Below are 26,015 nucleotides of genomic sequence, written 5' to 3'. Positions count from 1 at the left end.
GGGGAGTGCTTCAGTTTTACCAACATTTATTTTGTAGTCAGAAAGCTTACTATAGATATTTAAAACCCTATGGTTTTAATATATTTTTTTAAACTTCTAGGGGGGGCAAAATTTTTAAACATGGACGTTTAAGGGGGGCCCTGGCCACCAATTTTCCTGTAATGTGGGGGGGGGGCCTGGCCACCAATTTTTTCCCCCATGTGGGGTCCTAGCCACTAATTTTTTTTAATGGGGGGTCCTGACCACAAATTTTTTTTTAATGGGGGGGGCCTGAACACCAACATTTTGGGTTTTTTTTATTAACATGTGGGAACCATAGCCACCAATCTTTTTTTTTTCTTCTTAGTTTGTGGTGGGGGGTGGACCTGTGGGATGGGGAGGGCAGACCTGTAGGTGGGGCTTGTGGTGGGTGTAGCCCAGGGGGCCCAGGAATTTTTTTTGTATGCGGCCCTGCTCACACACACATATATATGTAAAACATTTTCCATTAGCTATATGAATAAAGAATAATCTAAGCAGCGTCAAACTGGGCCTTCTAGGGCCCACCATGGAGCCTGTCAATAAATACCCACTCTCACAATAATAGGTATTAACAGTTATAAATGTAATAGGTGTCATATAGGTCTATGATGAAAATAAGAAAGGGCTGAGGCTGGGGAATTGTCCTTGACTGGGGCCACCAGAAGATCCTCTTGTTTTCTAGAAGGCCAATCTTGAACAGCATCTATAGGAATCAATTCTAATATTGAGGCAAATTTGTACCTGAGTTTGAAATGCGGCATAGCCTTGGCAAAGAAACTGGCAGTCCCTGGAGATCTTTAGCACTTTTGCCTCGGTGAGAAGCCTGCAGAACTTGGTCTTATCAGTTTTTTTTATGTATTTCATTGCCACATATGGCCTTTTGTCTCCTAAGGTAGCCAACAGGACCTGAGAAAGGCAAGAAAAGAGTTAATACGTTTGTGTTTTGTTTTTTAGAGAACTGGGCTACACTTATTGGGAACCAATTACTCACTTTGCCGTATCCTCCTTCTCCCAACTCAGAGAAGAAGTTGTATGTAGAGATGCTGAGTGGGTTCAGCCTTAAAAGTTGAGCTCGGGCGCTCACGGTTCCAGCGGCTCCTAGTGGGGAAAGGAGAATTTATTTGTAGCTGATTGAAAAATAGTTAGTATAGTGCTACATGGATTCTTTAGACATAGTTTTTTTGTTGCATTGTAGCTGCCCCAAGTTTTGCTTCTACCATATACTCCATATACTTGAAGGAAGGGAGGTCATTTAAAATGTCAATAGCAATGAAACATGGGTTTTTTAAACAAAATGTGCAATATATGGATAAAATGGGGTCAATGGAAGAAGGCATTTCTGTAATTTTTAGCTTTATGGATAAAGGGTTTCTGGATAATTGAGCCCATTCCTGTATAAATACACACAGTAATTCTAAGTTACTTTTTTAAAGGTTATCACCACTTTTCTGCTTGTTCATTACTTCATTACATTACAATTGTTAAATCCCAAACTCTCATATTTCTAAAACTCATGGCACATGGGATGGATTCTTCATATATGCTTTTAAACGAGGGAGAAACACCCAAGCAGAATGGAGGAGGCTGCCATTAGCGTTAATGGCAACCACCTATCTGCAGTTGGGGAAGTGCATACCAGTTTTATACACTATTTGGGACTATTTTAAGCTATTTTTTTATGGCAGACACTTCAGGGTCTTATTTTTCAAATAAATAGTCATCAATGGGATCAGACTAAGGGGTAAATTTATCAAAGAGTGAAGTTCCGCCACTAGAGTGAAATTCAGAAGCTCTCAATTCATTTCTATGGGATTTTGAAAGGCATATTTATCAATGGGTGAAAGTGAAAGTTCACCCTTTGATAAATACGCCTATAAAAATCCCATAGAAATGAATGGAGAGTGGTGGAATTTCACTCTAGTGGCGGAACTTCACTATTAACTTCACTCTTTGATAAATATACCCCACAGTGGGGTAACCTACCAACACAGGCATCATTTGTACAAGTGCAGTTTCCAGTAGATTAAAGTAAATTGAAAAAAAATATATATATATGGATATAATGGACTCCAAGTGCCTGACTGAACCAAACCCTTGATATCACATGACTTTTGACCACTGGACAATTGAATGTGATGCAACTCAGGGTTCAGGTTTGGTTCTGTATTCATTTAAATCTTCTTTGATGAATTTGGAAAATAGGAAATGCAGTATTGGGTCAGAAATACTAATGCTAATACTAAAACATTTAGTGGTAACCTGTTTAAAATTGACATCTTATCAGTTGTTATTGGTCAGCACACCTGGGAAAATTTAGTGCCTTTTATTATATATGGGGGGGGGGCAGATACTAAACGGCTATGGGCAGTTACCCATAGCAACTATCAGACCTTTGCTTATTGATTTTCTAATACAGACTATAGGTAACTGCCCATATTTAAGCTGTCCAGGTTCTTTTTATAACTGGTTGCTGTTCAATGTATATACTCATTTATTGTACAGAGTGATTTCTCTTTACCTTGATCAGTCTCCTCCCTTGTACGTTTCTCCTCCCTGCAGCACTCATCTGGCAGCTGCTCGTCCACACTCCTTTCTCTCTTCTTTTTCTTTCCTTCCTCCTCTTCTTCACTTCCTCGACTTCTCTTCTTCTCCTGTGAGGGCATGGGTCTCCACTTGCCGGAATCCGGATAACTCCTCTTCATTTTCTCATTGATCTCTCTCTTCCTCTCCTTCTCTCTCTGATGTCTTCTCACCAACTGTCTCTTTCCAACGGTTGAGTTCTCATGCCCTGTAGCAGGTTCCACTCAATGACATCATCACCTGGGCATAGGCTGGAAGATACCATTGCAGCGCAGAGCCAGAGCCCAAGCTTTCTTATACTTAATGGATATATGTTTTAATCATTTTGTCCAGTCCAAGTCCATTCACATTGGTTTTGTGAGCATGGGAAGTCATTTACTGTCATTTGTCTGTTTGGGAGTTGCCAACTTGCCATGCACCCAAAATGCAGCCTCTGTCTTCCCTGCTGTGAATAAGGGATACCCCACCCATTATATATTTAACAAACAACTATTTTTTCTGTAACCTTACCATAATACATCTCTGAATGAAAAGCATTAAATAGGAGGGTGATTGAGACAAGCTGTTTGTTGACAGTGTCTTGAGATCTACTGATCACCAGCTAAAGGTCTACTGGTAGATCCCGATCTATCTTTTTGGCCAACAACCACTTCTCACTACTAATATTGCTTGGCCTCTCAGCTGCATTTGACACTGTATCTCATCATCTCCTCTTCCAGTCCCTCCATTCACTTGGCTTTCACAAAACGGCCAGCATCGGACTTGGGGCCCACTGGGCCTGCAGCCTCGGGCCCCCCACACACAATCCCCTGTGCCCCCCAGCTGCAGAGCCCCCTCTCCCCTATCCCAGCTGCAACCTCCCCAACTCACAGTACAACTCACAGTAATAGATTTGAATCTAATATTTTTATTTCAGATGTTAAGTAAAAGTTACATTTTATTATTACTTTTTCTCAACCTGGTGAATGATTTGGTCTTTGCATTCATGAAGGAAGTTGTTTCCTATGCCTTTATACATCATCTGAAGTTCCTCTGTATAGTTTCAGTATAGGTGGTGCAACATAACAGTATTGGGTGGTGCATCCTTTCTAGCAGCCAGATAGCTGCTGACACTCTAAAATGGCAGAACAAAAAGAGAAATAATTCAAAAATCATAAATAATAAAAAAAAAAGGCAAATTGCACATTGTCTCAGAGTAAAAGTAAATTTTAAGGTGAACTAAACCTTTAAAAAGGTTGCAACCCTAACCTTTTTGAAGAAACCTTGTTGAACACTACATTGCTGATACCTTGGGGCAGATTTACAAAATTCGAGTGAAGAATTCGAATGTAAAAAACTTCGAATTTCGAAGTATTTTTTGGGTACTTCGACCATTGAATTGGTTAAATTCGATCGAATTCGATCGAATTCGAATGATTCGAACGATTTGAACTAAAAATCGTTAGACCATTCGATAGTCGAAGTACTGTCTCTTTAAAAAATACTTCGACCACCTACTTCGGTAGATAAAACCTACCGAAGTCAATGTTAGCCTATGGGGAAGGTCCCCATAGGCTTGCCTGTGATTTTTTGATCGAAGGATTTTCCTTCGATCGTTGGATTAAAATCCTTCGAATCGTTCGATTCGAAGGATTTAATAGTTCGATCGAACGAAAAATCCTTCGATCGATCGATCGCAGGATTTGCGCAAAATCGTTCGACTTCGATATTCGAAGTCGAACGATTTTAGTTCCCAGTCGAATATCGAGGGTTAATTAACCCTCGATATTCGACTATTGATGAATCGGCCCCCATGTGTCAGTGGTGGGTGCAGACTCATGTACCTGTGCAATTGCATGTATGTACCTGTGCAATCGCATGTATGCACGAACAGGCCTCGCGTCCATGTGCAATCAGGTGTGCACGCATGCGTGTGTGAACAAACAGGCCCGCGTACATGTGCTTTAACTTCGGCAAGCAGAAGAAGCCTGCAAACTTTTTTGTAATGGGATATTTGTCGGACTAGGAGTAGGTGACAGGGTAGGTACGTGCCTGGTGCCCTCAAGCTTTGCGCCCAAAGCATGTGCCTACCCCTAGTTCCGGCCCTGGGTTTGTGATCCAAGAATTCCTTAATCCCCTGGTGTAAACTGGAATCTTTTTTGCATTCAACTATTTATCAACAGGACCGGTAAATAACCAGCAACCATAGTGGAGTGAAATATATGTGTTTATAGTGCAGCTGTATTGACTGGTTGTCACAGGCCATACCATTACATGGGGGAGGGGCAGGTATTCCAGTGGCACCTAGAAAGTCTTCTCCAACCCTGCTGCCAGTACAGTGTCACAAAGCAGATGCTTGGGTCATTTAAAGTTAACTGAAACCCCAAATCACTGGAAGATGGATCCCGATATCTTAGGCACCTCTTGTGTTTCTAATGATTACCCTGTAACCCTAGGCCATTGCTCAACGCATTGGGCTGAGCTGTCACATGTGCTTTACAGAGTGTGTTTTTTAAATAAAAGAAGCATCAGGTTGGGGGCCCTAGTTCACAATTTGTATGACTAGGGTTTCCTCATAAACCGTCTGTTAGGGGGTATATTAAATCCGGCTAATTTGGCCCACTATAACTAGATTAGTTAGGATTATCATGTGGGGTTTACCTTTATATGGCAATGTTAAGACCATAAATAAAAGTCCTGTTTTTTGAAGTTAAATGCACTTGCACAGATTACTAATGAAACAGGGCACCAGGGAATGTGCATCAATCGTTTACCGCTCTTTTGTATATTATAGTAAATTGGGCCAGATCAGTTGCAGTTACAATTCCACGTGGTTGCAGAACCCCAACACTCACCTCTTTAATGCTGGTCTTTTGCCCTTACAAATAAGCGTTGGTCTAGGTGATCTTCATAATATAAAAGCCGCAAGCCTGAGAGCATTGAGCCTGTGAAACCAACACTTTTGTCTTAGCAATGTCTCTCCTATAAAGCTAATAGCAGCAGGAGGAGGTTCAAGTCTGTGACTGGGATCAATGCGCTGGTCAGGAGACACTTTTCCCAAGAAATGCAACATCAAGGAGGTGTCCGCCTAGAGGTAAATAGTTAGAACCACTATATGGTGTCTACTATGACGTAATATGGTGGCTTGACAATATTATGCATACATATTCTTCGGCACACCACTTACTTTTCCTTTTTTCTTTAGGGTGCATTCAACTCCTCCAGCTACTTCCAAGCCTGGTTTTCATACAACAATTCCCATAGGGAGGAAGCACACCAAACATATGATTTTGCCTTTTAGGACATTTATTCAGCAGTGTTGGCACAAGCTTTCGGGGTCAACCCCTTCCTCAGGTGCAATAAAAATCAAGTGAACATCATTGCATTAAATACCTTTAACACCATGTGAGCTATCATGTGATACAATTAACTGTTTAGTGCTCGATCCCATTCCTCTTTATATAATGGTTTATACATATCCCAAAATTCATGAAGGAAAGAAGAATCCTTTTAGGAAAATTCATTGCCTGCAATATAACAATAAATACTATAAATAACTCATTTAAAACATACTTGTATCAAACATTATTTGCAACAATATTAAAACTTTTACAAAAAGCAATTAATACATTATCCTTCACCGAGTAACGTTACTATTGTAGCCTAATAGAGGCTTGTTACATATTATAAAAACATCTCATATTAAAACTTTCATTTAATCCCATAGGTGTTAGGGAATCCAATCTTTTTATCCACACTGCTTCTCGTTGCAGCAACCGTTTTCTTATATTACCTCCCCTCTCAGTAGTTACCTGTTCCAATATATTCCATCTTAATTGGGCAACCGTATGTTTATTATGGAAAAAATGTTTTGCCACCGACATTTCAGACAAATTTTCTTTCTTATTTTCCTGTTTCTCTGTATCTGGTGTAAAGTTTCGAATACTACTTTTATGTTCATTTAGTCTAGTTTTTATAGATCTACTCGTCTGTCCCACATAGGTAAGTCCGCATGGGCATTTTATCATGTAAATGACTCCTGTACTGTTACAGGTAAAATGCCCATTCAATTTTATTGGATAGCCCTTGGATGGATGTGCTATAGTGTCCCCTTTCAGGATACCATTACAATGTGCACATTCACCACATCTGAATGTGCCATTTTTTAAAGGTGCCAATAATCCCAAATTTTTATCTTTTTTTAGGATTTTTTTAGTCACTGTCTGTCCTATGGATTTTCCTCTTCTATACGAGAATAATGGCGGGTCTTTAAACAGTTTACCCATTTCTCTATCTTTTTGTAGTATCCTCCAATGTTTCAAAATTATTCGCCTAACATATGGTGTCTGGCGACCAAAAGTTGAAACAAATGGTATCTGAGAATTTTTTGTTTCCCCTTTCTTTCTCTTCTTATTAATAACCTTTTTCGTTCCATTACTTTAAGGTCTTGTTTTACCTCATTAAGTTGGTCCCTGTCATATCCCCTTTGTGAGAATTTTTTTATCATAGCATCAGCTTCCTGTTCAAATACATTTTCTTTAGACGTAATACGTCTCACCCGACTTAACTGGCTGCGTGGAAGTCCTTTAAACACCCCCGGTGGATGACAGCTTGATGGTAACAATATTGTATTACAATCTGTAGGCTTATAATGGATTGCTGTAGACAGGGTATTATTTTCAATAGATACTTTAACATCCAAAAAGGCTAGGTCTTGTTCCGACCATACTGAGGTAAATTTGATGGTATTATGTACCTCATTTAAATTTTTCACCATCATTTCAAATTGGTCCACAGTACCATCCCAGATCAGAAAAATATCGTCCATATAGCGCCAATACTGCAATATATACTTGTTCCACATATTGTTATTAAGGATATACTTACTTTCAAAATCATGCATAAACGTATTTGCATATATAGGCGCCATATTGGCCCCCATAGCGCAGCCTATCTGCTGGACATAGTATTGCTCAAAAAATACAAAATAATTTCTGGTCAATATCATCTCCAAAATTTCACAAGCAAAATTAATTTCATGATTTTTTTTATCCAATTTGGTTAGGTATTGTCTTATGCTTTCAATGCCCTCACTATGTGGAATTGTAGAGTATAGATCACATACATCCAAAGAGCACAAGAGTACCTTCCTGTCTGGCAATTTTACATCCATTATTCTATCCAGGAAATCAGTGGTATCCTGGATGCAGGTATGCAGTAAAGAAAAAATTGGTTGACAAATCACATCCAAATATATAGCTAATGGCTGTAAGATTGATCCACATCCTGACACAATTGGTCTCCCTGGGGGATTTTTTAAGGATTTGTGTATCTTTGGTAGAAAGTATATATATGGTATCTGAGGACATTCAACACTAAGTACCTGAAACATTTCTTGTGATACAAGACCATCCCTCACAGCACCTTCTAGAAAGTAATCTATTTGTTTCTTAAATAATTCAGTCGGGTTGAAAGTACCGTATATACTCGTGTATAAGCCGACCCGTGTATAAGCCGAGGTACCTAATTTACCTAAGAAAACTGGAAAAATGTATTGACTCGTGTATAAGCCTAGGGGCCCCATGTCAGATTTCAAAATGTGAATGTGTAAATGTGTAATCATGTTTTATGGCATAGAAATCTATCTAAAACTATTTAAAAGAGCCTCCCCATAATTCCATCAGCAGGAACATGACACTGCAAAAATATGCTTACCCTGAGAAGGATCAGTGTGGGCCAGGTTATAAATAGCCATTGAACCTCACATACTGGCACCCAGTACATTTGAATGTTGGAGTTCCCTGTGACTCCCACCATAAGTCACAAGCTTGGCATGTTTCTATCTGACAACAGCAAGAACTTGCCAGGCAGCATTGTTCTCCGCCCTCTGATGACAGAATGAAAGGGGAGTGACAAGGCAATTTATATGTACATGTACAGCTCCACAGATAGCACTCTGCTGCTGGCAAACTTGGAATCAAGCTTTAGGACCTTTTAACAATGGCCGCCAGGGGCCCTGTGAAAGAGCTGCAGGACGGTTCACTGTGTCCACTCTCCGGGCGGCGCGTCCTTCCCTGCCGGCGTAGATACCGTAGATATGCCCAGCAGTGCGACCCCCTGTGACCCGGCCCCAGCAGGACTGTCTGTGACGCCGCCCGGAGCAGGTCCAGGAGCTCCGGGCGGCGCGTCCTTCCCTGCCGGCGTTCGCTCCCAAAATGGCGGCGCCCATGGCCGCCACGTGGGTAGCGGCCGGCGCCGCTACCCACGTGGCGGCCATGGGCGCCGCCATTTTGGGAGCGAACGCCGGCAGGGAAGGACGCGCCGCCCGGAGCTCCTGGACCTGCTCCGGGCGGCGTCACAGACAGTCCTGCTGGGGCCGGGTCACAGGGGGTCGCACTGCTGGGCATATCTACGGTATGACCCGTGTATAAGCCGAGGTTGAGTTTTTCAGCACATTTTGGGTGCTGAAAAACTCGGCTTATACGCGAGTATATACGGTAAGCTTTTTGTATCGATTTGCATCTCCCAACTGTCGGCGTGCTTCATTAATATAAGCTTCTCGATCCAAAATAACAGTAGCACCGCCTTTATCCGCTGACTGAATAATAATATCATCATATGCTTTTAGATCATTTAAAGCTTTAATTTCCATTTTTGACATATTATTATTTTTTATATTTCTTTTATCATGCTTACTAGCAAGTGCTGTGAGGTCATGTCTTACCAAACATTCAAACATATCAATACATTTTGGTGTATTCATCGGAATAAATGTGGAATGTAAACCCAATTTTTTCTTAACCAGATCAATTTGTTTATCACTTTTTATATTAATACGACCAGAGCCTGCAGTCTCTTTGGAATTGTCGAAGTGGGCGCGGAGTTTTAAAGCTCTTATGAATTTAAATAAATCCACCTCCAAATCAAATAATGTTTCAGAGTTCGTAGGGATAAAAGACAGTCCCTTACACAGAACTTGTATTTCGCTTTCAGTTAGTATCCGTTGTGAAATATTAACAATTGATTTTACCTCTTGGTCTGTCTCCGTTGAGAGCTCCTGATTTTTTGATACACTGTTCCTCTTCCTCCTCTTGCCCCTCCGGACCCTCCTGGCTCCACGCTCGTGGTTGGGGTGCTGGACAAAAAATGCACATCCGATTGTGACGAGGCCTCACCCGACACACTGCTCGTAGGCGATGCGCCATGCGGTTGTCTAGGCCGACTATTTTCAAATCTGCCCCGATCTCCGCGATGATCTCGTCGCTGGAATTTCCAAGCATACACCAAATCATTAGCATAATCTTGCGTATCTCTTTTGAATTTACGGATTTTTGTCTGCATCAGCTCTTGTTCATATTGAGCAATCTCTGCTCGAAGTGCCGACATTTCATTTTCCAGATCACCTGCAGCCTGTTTCAATTCCTTCTCGGTGGATCCAATCTGTTGTTGCACCTGTTGAATTGCTTGCTGGAGATGACGAACAGTTAAAGTCATTAAATCCATGGAACATTTATTTAGGATCATATACCATTCCTTTTTATATACTGGATCATCTTTACACAAGATTGGGCTCATTGGAACACGTAACCCTCTCGGGATCCTCTTCACTTTAAGGTATTCTATCAGAGTTGCAGCATGGCATTTAAGATTGGTTTCTTTATGCATCAGGGAATTTAATTGACGATTCAAATCTCCAGATTCTTTTAAATCTGGCAGAGATATGCTTTGCATACTATTCATAATCCGATTATGTTCTTGTTCACTAAATCCCAACATTTCTGCTGATTTATCAGTCATCTTTGCAATATCCGCAAACGACATTTTGTCTTAATTAATCCAATCTTAGTATAGTGGGTGCTAAACGAAGTGGGAAGTATAGTTCAACATATACCTGCATACATATTCTTCGGCACACCACTTACTTTTCCTTTTTTCTTTAGGGTGCATTCAACTCCTCCAGCTACTTCCAAGCCTGGTTTTCATACAACAATTCCCATAGGGAGGAAGCACACCAAACATATGATTTTGCCTTTTAGGAAATTTATTCAGCAGTGTTGGCACAAGCTTTCGGGGTCAACCCCTTCCTCAGGTGCAATAAAAATCAAGTGAACATCATTGCATTAAATACCTTTAACACCATGTGAGCTATCATGTGATACAATTAACTGTTTAGTGCTCGATCCCATTCCTCTTTATATAATGGTTTATACATATCCCAAAATTCATGAAGGAAAGAAGAATCCTTTTAGGAAAATTCATTGCCTGCAATATAACAATAAATACTATAAATAACTCATTTAAAACATACTTGTATCAAACATTATTTGCAACAATATTAAAACTTTTACAAAAAGCAATTAATACATTATCCTTCACCGAGTAACGTTACTATTGTAGCCTAATAGAGGCTTGTTACATATTATAAAAAATTCAGATGTGGTGAATGTGCACATTGTAATGGTATCCTGAAAGGGGACACTATAGCACATCCATCCAAGGGCTATCCAATAAAATTGAATGGGCATTTTACCTGTAACAGTACAGGAGTCATTTACATGATAAAATGCCCATGCGGACTTACCTATGTGGGACAGACGAGTAGATCTATAAAAACTAGACTAAATGAACATAAAAGTAGTATTCGAAACTTTACACCAGATACAGAGAAACAGGAAAATAAGAAAGAAAATTTGTCTGAAATGTCGGTGGCAAAACATTTTTTCCATAATAAACATACGGTTGCCCAATTAAGATGGAATATATTGGAACAGGTAACTACTGAGAGGGGAGGTAATATAAGAAAACGGTTGCTGCAACGAGAAGCAGTGTGGATAAAAAGATTGGATTCCCTAACACCTATGGGATTAAATGAAAGTTTTAATATGAGATGTTTTTTATAATATGTAACAAGCCTCTATTAGGCTACAATAGTAACGTTACTCGGTGAAGGATAATGTATTAATTGCTTTTTGTAAAAGTTTTAATATTGTTGCAAATAATGTTTGATACAAGTATGTTTTAAATGAGTTATTTATAGTATTTATTGTTATATTGCAGGCAATGAATTTTCCTAAAAGGATTCTTCTTTCCTTCATGAATTTTGGGATATGTATAAACCATTATATAAAGAGGAATGGGATCGAGCACTAAACAGTTAATTGTATCACATGATAGCTCACATGGTGTTAAAGGTATTTAATGCAATGATGTTCACTTGATTTTTATTGCACCTGAGGAAGGGGTTGACCCCGAAAGCTTGTGCCAACACTGCTGAATAAATGTCCTAAAAGGCAAAATCATATGTTTGGTGTGCTTCCTCCCTATGGGAATTGTTGACAATATTATGGTCATAACTTTGTAACTAAAATCCCGTTTTCGATAATATTAAAATACTAAATTACTAATGAAACAGGGGACCATCAAATCTTGCAAAGATAAATCTGAAAGGAAAATGTTCTTTATTTGTATGAACCACTTGCAGATTAAATCCTATTATATACAGTAGTTTAGAAAGTAAAGGTTGGGGGATGTAAAAATTTGGAGAGCAACACAAGCATGACAAATTTTCCTGGGTGATGCAAAATGAGTGCTGTGATTGGCTATTTGGTAGCCTCTATGTGGACTGGCAGCCTACAAGAGCCTCTGTTTGGCAGTACATCTGGTTCTTATGCAACCAAAACTTGCCTTCAAGCCTGAAATTCAAAAATAAGCACCTTCTTTGAGGCCACTGGGAGAAACATTCAAAGGATTGGTGAGCAAAATGTTGCCCATGAGTCACAGATTGGGGATCACTGTTCTAAAGGGAGCATGATGGTTTTCTATGTGCCTCTGCTCTCTGGAAAAAAGCATTCCCTGAGTAGAAACCAAGGCAAGCACTACGCTAAACACCAACTGCTAAAAAATATAAAGGTTCAGCATGTTAAGTGTGTGCACCCAAACAAAGTTCATACTGGGTGAAATTAAGGAGAAAATAAAAAGAAGGAAACAAGGGGGAGAAATCAAATAGGGTAATTATGTTTGTGCCACTGAAATAGGGGAATATCTGCCCTGCTTGTAAGCTTGTATAAAAGATAAGAGGGGTTGTCTCTTATTCGTTATGTATTAGAAAAGGGTTGAAAGGATCATATACATACTGTATAGAGGCTAAACAGGGACTAATAAGAATATTGTAAGTAGGGTAAATACTATGAACATTGTCATTAGCAAAGTATAAGAATTCATACATTCAAATATCAAAACGGTATGTTAAAGTATTAGGTGTTAGAGATCTGTCCATCTGCATGAGGTTCCAACTCCACTTTGCCAAGTTGGTGATGTCATCACCCTAAGAACTGAGGACTCTGATATAGTTATACTGTAACTAGCAGTAGCAACATTTTCTGCCAAATCATATAATAAGGAGAATTCATTATAAGCACAACTGTCTCCAAGTTATCCATATGGATTGCATCAAACACAGGTGTGAGTGATAAGCTCTTAAAGGATAACCACATCTTGCCATCTCTATTCATGTATTCTAACTATGAAAGAACACTAGCTTGTGACAACTAATTTTAGAATTCCAGCACAACTTTTATTACAAATTTCTCATTATTATAAACATTAATTATCAATCAATCACTGGTCCAACACAGTTTTCAGATTAGACCTTTCTATTCTGATTGTAAATACAAGCATTTACATATGGAGAACAAGGTACAGTATGTAATAGCCTAGAGACATGCAAATAGAGTAGTTCTGTGGGGGCCAATGAACTGTCCCTACCTGGAGTACAGATACCGTGGCAAGTAGAACTGGCATGTGTGCCAAATCAGACTGTTACAATCATATTAGAGTTTGTGCATGTCCAAACTTTTCTCAGAACCTTTCAACTAACTTTTTGTATGACGAAGACAGTGATATTCTGAGACAATTTCCTATTGGTTTTAAGTTTTTTGTTATTTATGGTTTTTGAGTTATTTAGCTTTTCAGTAGCTCTCCAGTTTGCACTTTCAGCATTCTGCTTTCAGCAACCATGCATTGATTAGTATAAGAGACAGGGATATTAGGAGAGGCCTGAATAGATAGATGAGAAATAAAAAGTAGCAGTAACAGTACATGTGTAGCCTTACAGAGCAATTGTTTTTTTTTAGACCCTCCCCCCCATTTGATAGCTGGAAAGAGCCAGACGAAGAAGGCAAATCATTTAAAAACGATATAAAAGAAAAAACGAAGGCCAATTGGAAAGTTGCTTTGAATTGACCATTCTATAACTTACTAAAAGTTAACCACCCCTTTGATATATACAAGCAAGGGACCTAAAAGGCAGAGCTATCTCATTGTTGAAATTCACATGCAGTAAAACAAAATACACCATTCCAAGAATCTTGACATTTGTGAGTATTGCACATGTGTACAATGTGACACATGCACGATTATTTCAAACTCAGCTATTTTTTGTACTCTCTGATGACTGGGAACCACGACCTGTCTCTTTACCACATCTCTCTGCAGATATCCAGACTATGTTGGAAAGCATCTGTCAGTCTGTCTTGTAAATCTGGGTAACCGCTGGGTCTCCAATTTTATTTCCCAACTACATAAGATTCGAATGACACATTTTGGCTCCATATACCAATATATAAAGGTATAGCCCTCCTTGCTTCCTTCGTTGCTGCATTTGTGTTACACTGAAGGGTTTTTGATGTTTTTAATTAAATATATTACCAGGGTCAAATCGTTTTTTTCACATTATTGTTGGTATCTCTCTTTGGACAGATCAGACCTCCAGTTTGATGCAAACCACTGCTTGATTAGGGTAAATTGGACCCTCGCAATCAGAGAGATGCTGAGAAACAATCTAAACCATTCTAAAGGCTACCAAAACCAACACCACATGCACATGTCAGAATTTCAGTGCCTACCTCAGAATAAAGGTAAAGTATTCCTTTAATCAAAACCTCAATCACAAATTCTTCACTCACACTCTCAGCATTGGTTGAATTAGCACATGTTTATACATGTGAGCAGTAACGCCACGTCAAGGCTTCAACCTTGTTACCGGCACGCCGGGTGTAACGCCTCACACAACAGGACAAACGTGACAAACAAAGACAACAAACGAGGCTTAAACTGCACGTGTCTATGAAGTCCCACCCTTTGCTCATTTAACTACAACTAAACAGGACAAGGTAAAAAAAACCCCATCTTACTTCAGATAGGGAAAAAACCCTTGCCCTGATAAAACTATTTACATAACTAACAGGGTATAGGATCGATAGACATGATGTGCAGGAAGACAAAGCAGGCTGTGATCTTAGACTCTGCTTTGCCTTCATGTTACACCCTTATCCTTTCATATCTCACGTTCACTCACACATTCACTCACATAAAGATACCCACCTGATACTTACATGTGCCAGATGAGTGACTGCCCCTCATAATTCTAGGCCTGATGTTACCCGGCAGTCTCATACCCTGGAAGATGGAATCCCAGGTGAAGGTGGAGCTGAAGCAGAAAAGATGATCTGGCCTTTGTGCAGCAGGTGGAAAGGCTCTTAACCCACAGCTGTGCTCACTGTCTGCTGATGTTGTGTACCTGTGCTAGATGGAAGCACGTTGTTACTATTGTCTGGATTACACGTGCCTATATACTTACTCCAGCCAGCCTGAATTTAAAAATGAAAAGCCTGGAATGATGTTTGTATCCCTTGGTGCTGCTTCATCCTCCTGGTTCTTATGGAATGACAGCGGCTTTCCATCATATGGCTGGAATAACTTCTCTGATGGCTGCATGAAAGGGTAAAATATTATTTTAGTCAATATAATACAAAATCCATGTATCTGTTGTGAGCATTAGAATTACAGTATTTTCTTTTAGAGGTCCATATGGCAGATTTTGTTCTGTTAGAATTGCAGTTTTGTGTGTCAGTCTGCCATGTCTTTTATATCTTTTCATTATTTATTTTATCATTACTTCACTAGTCAATGCTATTCATTCAAGGCTATTATCATTTTAATTTGTATTCCCAACCATGTACTTACTGTTCTAGGCTGGAAAGGGGGTTCTGCTCCTTTTTTTTCCAGCACCCCCCAATCAATGGTGCCATAGAATGGGTGGCCCCTGATGTTCCCTCGTAGCCCAAGGCGACGTTGAGGCTTTTTTCTTAGGAGCTAAAGGACAAAAACAAAACAAGTTCAAATCAAGTCCTATAAGTTGTGTTCATTTTGAGAAAAAGTGTATATTAGTGCATACTGTACCTTTAAGAATACAAATAAAATAAACATGTTAGATTCAGAAATCTTAGATTCAGTTTTAACCAAAGCAATGAAGTAGAAATATATTTATGATTGTTACAATATCCCACTGTTACTACTTACCTCTTTTAGAAGATGTCTCAGATCCTTATCCAGCCAATGAGGTATGTAAGGCTCATATTCGATGATGGATTCAATGAGCTCCTCTGTGTCTCTGTGGATAAAGGGGAGCTTGCCAGTGGCCATTTCATAGATGGTGATGCCCAATGACCACCAGTCCACCGCTGCATCGTATTCTTTTCCATCTAGAATCTTGAAAAGAAGAGAAACGGTACCTTCTAAGTATGTCTACTGGGATAATATTGGCAACAGAGATCAACGGATTCAGCTGCTCATTGAGTGAATGGAGTGCAGTGAGTAATGCATGTGACCAGTTGGTTTCTCTCGCTTGGATCAGAACTGTAACATTTGCTAGTTCCTTTTTAAAGCTGTATTGGTAGAAACCTGTAATAGAAAATCTATTGCTAAATATGGTTAATGCTTGGCACAACATGGCTGGCACTAGAGCTATGTGTAAAGCTGAGCAAGTAATGGAAACATGTATGATGTGAAGTAAAGTGATGCAGTTAATCTGGTTCTCTCCACTTTTATTTTATTGGCCTGTGATAAATACAGCCTGTGAAAGGGAATGCTCACATGTAGACATTTGCACAGATACAGAAAATGTACTCCTATAAATCCAATTCTGCTAGTATTATTATTATTATTATTATTATTAATAATAATAATAATAATAATAATAATAATAATGTATTTTACAGTGGAACCTTAATTTATTTGAATTTGGATTTTAGATACATTTCTATTGTCCTGGGCACATTCGTTTTTACTATAAATGTACTGTATTTCCATTTCTTACCTCCGGGGCCATGTATGACAGGCTTCCGAGACACCCTGTGGTGGTGTTTCCTGGGAAGATGTTCTGCTTTGCCAGGCCAAAGTCACATATTTTCACATGTCCCTGGTGGTCTAGGAGAACATTCAAGGGTTTGATGTCTCTGTAATATAAATATTAAATCAATTACAAAAAATTAAGGCTGATTTGCAGAGCAACCCGTGTGTGGCCTCTGCTGTAGAATGTTACAGAAATGAAGAAATCTATACTGACCGATGGATGATCCCCTTGCCATGCAGGAATTGCAGGCCACAGATCATCTCCGCAGAATGGAACCTTTTAAATAGGGGAAAAAATAGTTAACTACATAAAGAATACAATATTTTAGAAAATTTAAAAAAAAGGAAAAGTCAAAATGTAAATAATCTTCTTATAGCAATTTGTATAAAACTGTTTCTCAGTGATATTATTCTGAATTCATTTACCACATGAACCACTTACCGTACTCTGTCCATGTCCATTGGGCTGTGTTGCTCCAGCTCATCCTCAAGGCTGCCCCCACTCAGGAACTCCATCACATAGAAGGCATGCCGCTGGTTACACAGACAAATGGAAAGAGTTAAGGGGAGGAAGAATTGGCACATTATTTATACAACATAGAGTAGTACTCATGTTAAAGTAATAGATGCTCATTCCTGTACTTGCTGCACAAATAGAATAAAATGTATGACATGAATATATAGCATCATGATTGTGGGTAGTTGATGAGTACTCGGCATGCTGTTATTAATCCCTGCAGGCAGAATGCAGTACTGGATACAGTATATACATTTTGCATAAACATACTGTATATGGGGAGTACAAGGCAAGAAGGCCTTACATAATGTATATAATGGCATTATTCTCATACTCACACACAGGGCAGCCATCAGGGGGGGACAGGGGGGAGAGTTGTAGGGGGCCCCGAGGGTAAGGCCACGCAGCACTTTCTTGACTAGCCGGACCCCCCTGCTTTCTGAGAGCTGCTGACTTCGGGAAGGCAGGGCGGGAGCACAGGAGGAGTTATCTTCTGTCCATTACTTCCCCTTATTGGTCACTGAGTTTAAGTCCCGGTTGAGCCGCTCAGGGATTGGATAGCTGAGGTTCGAACTTCTCCTCCAGCTCATCCAATCACCGTGCAGCTTTACCAGGACTTGAAATTCCAATAAGGGAAGAAAATGCTGTCACTGGAAGAAGATGCAGCCACCTGTGCTCCCGTCCTCCCTTCTGTAGTTGGCAGCTCACTTACAGCAGGTGGGCCACACTAATGAAGTAAGTGTAACATGGTAGGGCCCCCCTAAAGGTAACCCTTTGTGGTCCCTGTTGTGTGGTGGGGCCCTGGGCACCAAATTTTTGTTAAACTTCTAGGGGGGGTAACATTTTTAAACATGGACCTTTAAGGAGGGCCCCGGACACCAATTTTCTTATAATGTGAGGGGGGGCCCTGGCCACCAATTTTTTCCCCCATGTGGGGTCCTAGCCACCAATATTTTTTAATGGCTGGTCCTGACCACAAATGTTTTTTTTAATGGGGGGACCTGACCACAAATGTTTTTTTCAATGGGGGGCCCTGAACACCAACATTTTTTTATTAACATGTGGGAACCATAGCCACCAATTTTTTTTTTTCTTATTGTGTGGTGGGGGGTGGACCTGTGGGATGGGGAGGGCAGACCTGTAGGTGGGGCTTGTGGTGGGTGTAGCCCAGGGGGCCCAGGAATTTTTTTTGTATGCGGCCCTGCTCACACACACATATATATGTAAAACATTTTCCATTAGCTATATGAGTAAGGAATAATCTAAGCAGCATCAAACTGGGCCTTCTAGGGCCCACCATGGAGCCTGTCAATAAATACCCACTCTCACAATAATAGGTATAAACAGTTATAAATGTAATAGGTGTCATATAGGTCTATGATGAAAATAAGAAAGGGCTGAGGCTGGGGAATTGTCCTTGACTGGGGCCACCAGAAGATCCTATTGTTTTCTAGAAGGCCAATCTTGAACAGCATCTATAGGAATCAATTCTAATATTGAGGCAAATTTGTACCTGAGTTTGAAATGCGGCATAGCCTTGGCAAAGAAACTGGCAGTCCCTGGAGATCTTTAGCACTTTTGCCTCGGTGAGAAGCCTGCAGAACTTGGTCTTATCAGTTTTTTTGATGTATTTCAATGCCACATATGGCCTTTTGTCTCCTAAGGTAGCCAACAGGACCTGAGAAAGGCAAGAAAAGAGTTAATACGTTTGTGTTTTGTTTTTTAGAGCACTGGGCTACACTTATTGGGAACCAATTACTCACTTTGCCATATCCTCCTTCTCCCAACTCAGAGAAGAAGTTGTATGTAGAGATGCTGAGTGGGTTCAGCCTTAAAAGTTGAGCTCGGGCGCTCACGGTTCCAGCGGCTCCTAGTGGGGAAAGGAGAATTTATTTGTAGCTGATTGAAAAATAGTATAGTGCTACATCTTTAGACATAGTTTTTTTGTTGCATTGTAGCTGCCCCAAGTTTTGCTTCTACCATATACTCCACTTAATGCACCTTATAACATAAGCTTTATTAAAATGCCTGAATTAGAATAAACTGGGACAACATTCTAGCGTTGCATATTATCCAAGCACAATAATAAATAACTAGTTAATGGTGTACTATATAGGCTTGCTTAATGCATTCTGAATTGATTCTACTTTTATAACAGAATTATAACTTTGAAAACAATGGTTAGATCACACCTTGTTTGTTGGAATTAGCTTTAGGCTCAAAAATATGAAAAACACAGAACTGAAAAACACTCTGAAAATGTTGAAGGAAGGGAGGTCATTTAAAATGTCAATATCAATGAAACATGGGTTTTTAAAACAAAATGTGCAATATATGGATAAAATGGGGTCAATGGAAGAAGGCATTTCTGTAATTTTTAGCTTTATGGATAAAGGGTTTCTGGATAATTGAGCCCATACCTGTATAAATACACACAGTAATTCTAAGTTACTTTTTTAAAGGTTATCACCACTTTTCTGCTTGTTCATTACTTCATTACATTACAATTGTTAAATCCCAAACTCTCATATTTCTAAAACTCATGGCACATGGGATGGATTCTTCATCTATGCTTTTAAACGAGGGAGAAACACCCAAGCAGAATGGAGGAGGCGGCCATTAGCGTTAATGGCAACCACCTATCTGCAGTTGGGGAAGTGCATACCAGTTTTATACACTATTTGGGACTATTTTAAGCTATTTTTTTATGGCAGACACTTCAGGGTCTTATTTTTCAAATAAATAGTCATCAATGGGATCAGACTAAGGGGTAAATTTATCAAAGAGTGAAGTTCCACCACTAGAGTGAAATTCAGAAGCTCTCAATTCATTTCTATGGGATTTTGAAAGGCGTATTTATCAATGGGTGAAAGTGAAAGTTCACCCTTTGATAAATACGCCATTTAAAAATCCCATAGAAATGAATGGAGAGTGGCGGAATTTCACTCTAGTGGCGGAACTTCACTATTAACTTCACTCTTTGATAAATATACCCCACAGTGGGGTAACCTACCAACACAGGCATCATTTGTACAAGTGCAGTTTCCAGTAGATTAAAGTAAATTGAAAAAAAATATATATATATATATGTGGATATAATGGACTCCAAGTGCCTGACTGAACCAAACCCTTGATATCACATGACTTTTGACCACTGGACAACTGAATGTGATGCAACTCAGGGTTCAGGTTTGGTTCTGTATTCATTTAAATCTTCTTTGATGAATTTGGAAAATAGGAAATGCAGTATTGGGTCAGAAATACTAATGCTAATACTAAAACATTTAGTGGTAACCTGTTTAAAATTGACATCTTATCAGTTATTATTGGTCAGCACACCTGGGAAAATTTAGTGCCTTTTATTATATATGGGGGGGGGGCAGATACTAAACGGCTATGGGCAGTTACCCATAGCAACTATCAGACCTTTGCTTATTGATTTTCTAAGCCAAAATACAGACTATAGGTAACTGCCCATATTTAAGCTGTCCAGGTTCTTTTTATAACTGGTTGCTGTTCAATGTATATACTCATTTATTGTACAGAGTGATTTCTCTTTACCTTGATCAGTCTCCTCCCTTGTACGTTTCTCCTCCCTGCAGCACTCATCTGGCAGCTGCTCGTCCACACTCCTTTCTCTCTTCTTTTTCTTTCCTTCCTCCTCTTCTTCACTTCCTCGACTTCTCTTCTTCTCCTGTGAGGGCATGGGTCTCCACTTGCCGGAATCCGGATAACTCCTCTTCATTTTCTCATTGATCTCTCTCTTCCTCTCCTTCTCTCTCTGATGTCTTCTCACCAACTGTCTCTTTCCAACGGTTGAGTTCTCATGCCCTGTAGCAGGTCCCACTCAATGACATCATCACCTGGGCATAGGCTGGAAGATACCATTGCAGCGCAGAGCCAGAGCCCAAGCTTTCTTATACTTAATGGATATATGTTTTAATCATTTTGTCCAGTCCAAGTCCATTCACATTGGTTTTTGTGAGCATGGGAAGTCATTTACTGTCATTTGTCTGTTTGGGAGTTGCCAACTTGCCATGCACCCAAAATGCAGCCTCTGTCTTCCCTGCTGTGAATAAGGGATACCCCACCCATTATATATTTAACAAACAACTATTTTTTCTGTAACCTTACCATAATACATCTCTGAATGAAAAGCATTAAATAGGAGGGTGATTGAGACAAGCTGTTTGTTGACAGTGTCTTGAGATCTACTGATCACCAGCTAAAGGTCTACTGGTAGATCCCGATCTATCTTTTTGGCCAACAACCACTTCTCACTACTAATATTGCTTGGCCTCTCAGCTGCATTTGACACTGTATCTCATCATCTCCTCTTCCAGTCCCTCCATTCACTTGGCTTTCACAAAACGGCCAGCATCGGACTTGGGGCCCACTGGGCCTGCAGCCTCGGGCCCCCCACACACAATCCCCTGTGCCCCCCAGCTGCAGAGCCCCCTCTCCCCTATCCCAGCTGCAACCTCCCCAACTCACAGTACAACTCACAGTAATAGATTTGAATCTAATATTTTTATTTCAGATGTTGATAAGTAAAAGTTACATTTTATTATTACTTTTTCTCAACCTGGTGAATGATTTGGTCTTTGCATTCATGAAGGAAGTTGTTTCCTATGCCTTTATACATCATCTGAAGTTCCTCTGTATAGTTTCAGTATAGGTGGTGCAACATAACAGTATTGGGTGGTGCATCCTTTCTAGCAGCCAGATAGCAGCTGACACTCTAACATGGCAGAACAAAAAGAGAAATAATTCAAAAATCATAAATAATAAAAAAAAAGGCAAATTGCACATTGTCTCAGAGTAAAAGTAAATTTTAAGGTGAACTAAACCTTTAAAAAGGTTGCAACCCTAACCTTTTTGAAGAAACCTTGTTGAACACTACATTGCTGATACCTTGTGTCAGTGGTGGGTGCAGACTCATGTACCTGTGCAATCGCATGTATGTACCTGTGCAATCACATGTATGTACTTGTGCAATCGTGTCCATGTGCAATCAGGTGTGCACGCATGCGTGTGTGAACAAACAGGCCCGCGTACATGTGCTTTAACTTCGGCAAGCAGAAGAAGCGTGCAAACTTTTTTGTAATGGGATACTTGTCGGACTAGGAGTAGGTGACAGGGTAGGTACGTGCCTGGTGCCCTCAAGCTTTGCGCCCAAAGCATGTGCCTACCCCTAGTTCCGGCCCTGGGTTGGCGATCCAAGAATTCCTTAATCCCCTGGTGTAAACTGAAATCTTTTTTGCATTCAACTATTTATCAACAGGACCGGTAAATAACCAGCAACCATAGTGGAGTGAAATATATGTGTTTATAGTGCAGCTGTATTGACTGGTTGTCACAGGCCATACCATTACATGGGGGAGGGGCAGGTATTCCAGTGGCACCTAGAAAGTCTTCTCCAACCCTGCTGCCAGTACAGTGTCACAAAGCAGATGCTTGGGTCATTTAAAGTTAACTGAAACCCCAAATCACTGGAAGATGGATCCCGATATCTTAGGCACCTCTTGTGTTTCTAATGATTACCCTGTAACCCTAGGCCATTGCTCAACGCATTGGGCTGAGCTGTCACATGTGCTTTACAGAGTGTGTTTTTTAAATAAAAGAAGCATCAGGTTGGGGGCCCTAGTTCACAATTTGTATGACTAGGGTTTCCTCATAAACCGTCTGTTAGGGGGTATATTAAATCAGGCTAATTTGGCCCACTATAACTAGATTAGTTAGGATTATCATGTGGGGTTTACCTTTATATGGCAATGTTAAGACCATAAATAAAAGTCCTGTTTTTTGAAGTTAAATGCACTTGCACAGATTACTAATGAAACAGGGCACCAGGGAATGTGCATCAATCGTTTACCGCTCTTTTGTATATTATAGTAAATTGGGCCAGATCAGTTGCAGTTACAATTCCACGTGGTTGCAGAACCCCAACACTCACCTCTTTAATGCTGTTCTTTTGCCCTTCATACTATAAAAGCCGCAAGCCTGAGAGCATTGAGCCTGTGAACCCAACACTTTTGTCTTAGCAATGTCTCTCCTATAAAGCTAATAGCAGCAGGAGGAGGTTCAAGTCTGTGACTGGGATCAATGCGCTGGTCAGGAGACACTTTTCCCAAGAAATGCAACATCAAGGAGGTGTCCGCCTAGAGGTCAATAGTTAGAACCACTATATGGTGTCTACTATGACGTAATATGGTGGCTTGACAATATTATGGTCATAACTTTGTAACTAAAATCCCGTTTTCGCTAATATTAAAATACTAAATTACTAATGAAACAGGGGACCATCAAATCTTGCAAAGATAAATCTGAAAGGAAAATGTTCTTTATTTGTATGAACCACTTGCAGATTAAATCTTATTATATACAGTAGTTTAGAAAGTAAAGGTTGGGGGATGTAAAAATTTGGAGAGCAACACAAGCATGACAAATTTTCGTGGGTGATGCAAAATGAGTGCTGTGATTGGCTATTTGGTAGCCTCTATGTGGACTGGCAGCCTACAAGAGCCTCTGTTTGGCAGTACATCTGGTTCTTATGCAACCAAAACTTGCCTTCAAGCCTGAAATTCAAAAATAAGCACCTTCTTTGAGGCCACTGGGAGAAACATTCAAAGGATTGGTGAGCAAAATGTTGCCCATGAGTCACAGATTGGGGATCACTGTTCTAAAGGGAGCATGATGGTTTTCTATGTGCCTCTGCTCTCTGGAAAAAAGCATTCCCTGAGTAGAAACCAAGGCAAGCATTGCTTGTAAGCTTGTATAAAAGATAAGAGGGGTTGTCTCTTATTCGTTATGTATTAGAAAAGGGTTGAAAGGATCATATACATACTGTATAGAGGCTAAACAGGGACTAATAAGAATATTGTAAGTAGGGTAAATACTATGAACATTGTCATTAGCAAAGTATAAGAATTCATACATTCAAATATCAAAACGGTATCTTAAAGTATTAGGTGTTAGAGATCTGTCCATCTGCATGAGGTTCCAACTCCACTTTGCCAAGTTGGTGATGTCATCACCCTAAGAACTGAGGACTCTGATATAGTTATACTGTAACTAGCAGTAGCAACATTTTCTGCCAAATCATATAATAAGGAGAATTCATTATAAGCACAACTGTCTCCAAGTTATCCATATGGATTGCATCAAACACAGGTGTGAGTGATAAGCTCTTAAAGGATAACCACATCTTGCCATCTCTATTCATGTATTCTAACTATGAAAGAACACTAGCTTGTGACAACTAATTTTAGACTTCCAGCACAACTTTTATTACAAATTTCTCATTATTATAAACATTAATTATCAATCAATCACTGGTCCAACACAGTTTTCAGATTAGACCTTTCTATTCTGATTGTAAATACAAGCATTTACATATGGAGAACAAGGTACAGTATGTAATAGCCTAGAGACATGCAAATAGAGTAGTTCTGTGGGGGCCAATGAACTGTCCCTACCTGGAGTACAGATACCGTGGCAAGTAGAACTGGCATGTGTGCCAAATCAGACTGTTACAATCATATTAGAGTTTGTGCATGTCCAAACTTTTCTCAGAACCTTTCAACTAACTTTTTGTATGACGAAGAGAGTGATATTCTGAGACAATTTCCTATTGGTTTTAAGTTTTTTGTTATTTATGGTTTTTGAGTTATTTTTCAGTAGCTCTCCAGTTTGCACTTTCAGCATTCTGCTTTCAGCAACCATGCATTGATTAGTATAAGAGACAGGGATATTAGGAGAGGCCTGAATAGAAAGATGAGAAATAAAAAGTAGCAGTAACAGTACATGTGTAGCCTTACAGAGCAATTGTTTTTTTTAGACCCTCCCCCCCATTTGATAGCTGGAAAGAGCCAGACGAAGAAGGCAAATCATTTAAAAACGATATAAAAGAAAAAACGAAGGCCAATTGGAAAGTTGCTTTGAATTGACCATTCTATAACTTACTAAAAGTTAACCACCCCTTTAATATATAAAAGCAAGGGACCTAAAAGGCAGAGCTATCTCATTGTTGAAATTCACATGCAGTAAAACAAAATACACCATTCCAAGAATCTTGACATTTGTGAGTATTGCACATGTGTACAATGTGACACATGCACGATTATTTCAAACTCAGCTATTTTTTGTACTCTCTGATGACTGGGAACCACGACCTGTCTCTTTACCACATCTCTCTGCAGATATCCAGACTATGTTGGAAAGCATGTGTCAGTCTGTCTTGTAAATCTGGGTAACCGCTGGGTCTCCAATTTTATTTCCCAACTACATAAGGTTCGAATGACACATTTTGGCTCCATATACCAATATATAAAGGTATAGCCCTCCTTGCTTCCTTCGTTGCTGCATTTGTGTTACACTGAAGGGTTTTTGATGTTTTTAATTAAATATATTAGCAGGATCAAATCATTTTTTCACATTATTGTTGGTATCTCTCTTTGGACAGATCAGACCTCCAGTTTGATGCAAACCACTGCTTGATTAGGGTAAATTGGACCCTCGCAATCAGAGAGATGCTGAGAAACAATCTAAACCATTCTAAAGGCTAACAAAACCAACACCACATGCACATGTCAGAATTTCAGTGCCTACCTCAGACTAAAGGTAAGGTATTCCTTTAATGACAATCAAAACCTCAATCACAAATACTTCACTCACACTCTCAGCATTGGTTGAATTAGCACATGTTTATACATGTGAGCAGTAACGC

At 39.7% G+C, this 26,015-nt stretch overlaps 1 long non-coding RNA gene across 5 annotated transcripts in view; it reads left to right on the top strand.

The window, feature by feature from the left end:
• Positions 1-26,015, top strand: part of LOC121398206 — a 100,439-nt gene that overhangs the window by 33,427 nt on the left and 40,997 nt on the right. For 3 of the 5 annotated variants that reach the window (XR_005964179.1, XR_005964178.1, XR_005964181.1), the window contains 4 exons: positions 14,338-14,495; positions 15,009-15,360; positions 15,949-16,229; positions 25,752-25,909. This is a non-coding gene — a long non-coding RNA (uncharacterized LOC121398206). Of the gene's footprint in view, positions 1-13,786; positions 14,207-14,337; positions 14,496-15,008; positions 15,361-15,948; positions 16,230-25,751; positions 25,910-26,015 lie in introns of those variants that run through there. The other 2 variants (XR_005964182.1, XR_005964180.1) reach the window with 2 other exon arrangements.

Source organism: Xenopus laevis, chromosome 9_10L (assembly GCF_017654675.1).
Source record: "Xenopus laevis strain J_2021 chromosome 9_10L, Xenopus_laevis_v10.1, whole genome shotgun sequence".
Taxonomy (NCBI): domain Eukaryota; kingdom Metazoa; phylum Chordata; class Amphibia; order Anura; family Pipidae; genus Xenopus; species Xenopus laevis.
The sequence above is the reverse complement of the archived record's forward strand: the minus strand, read 5'-3'. Positions and strand labels throughout refer to the sequence as shown.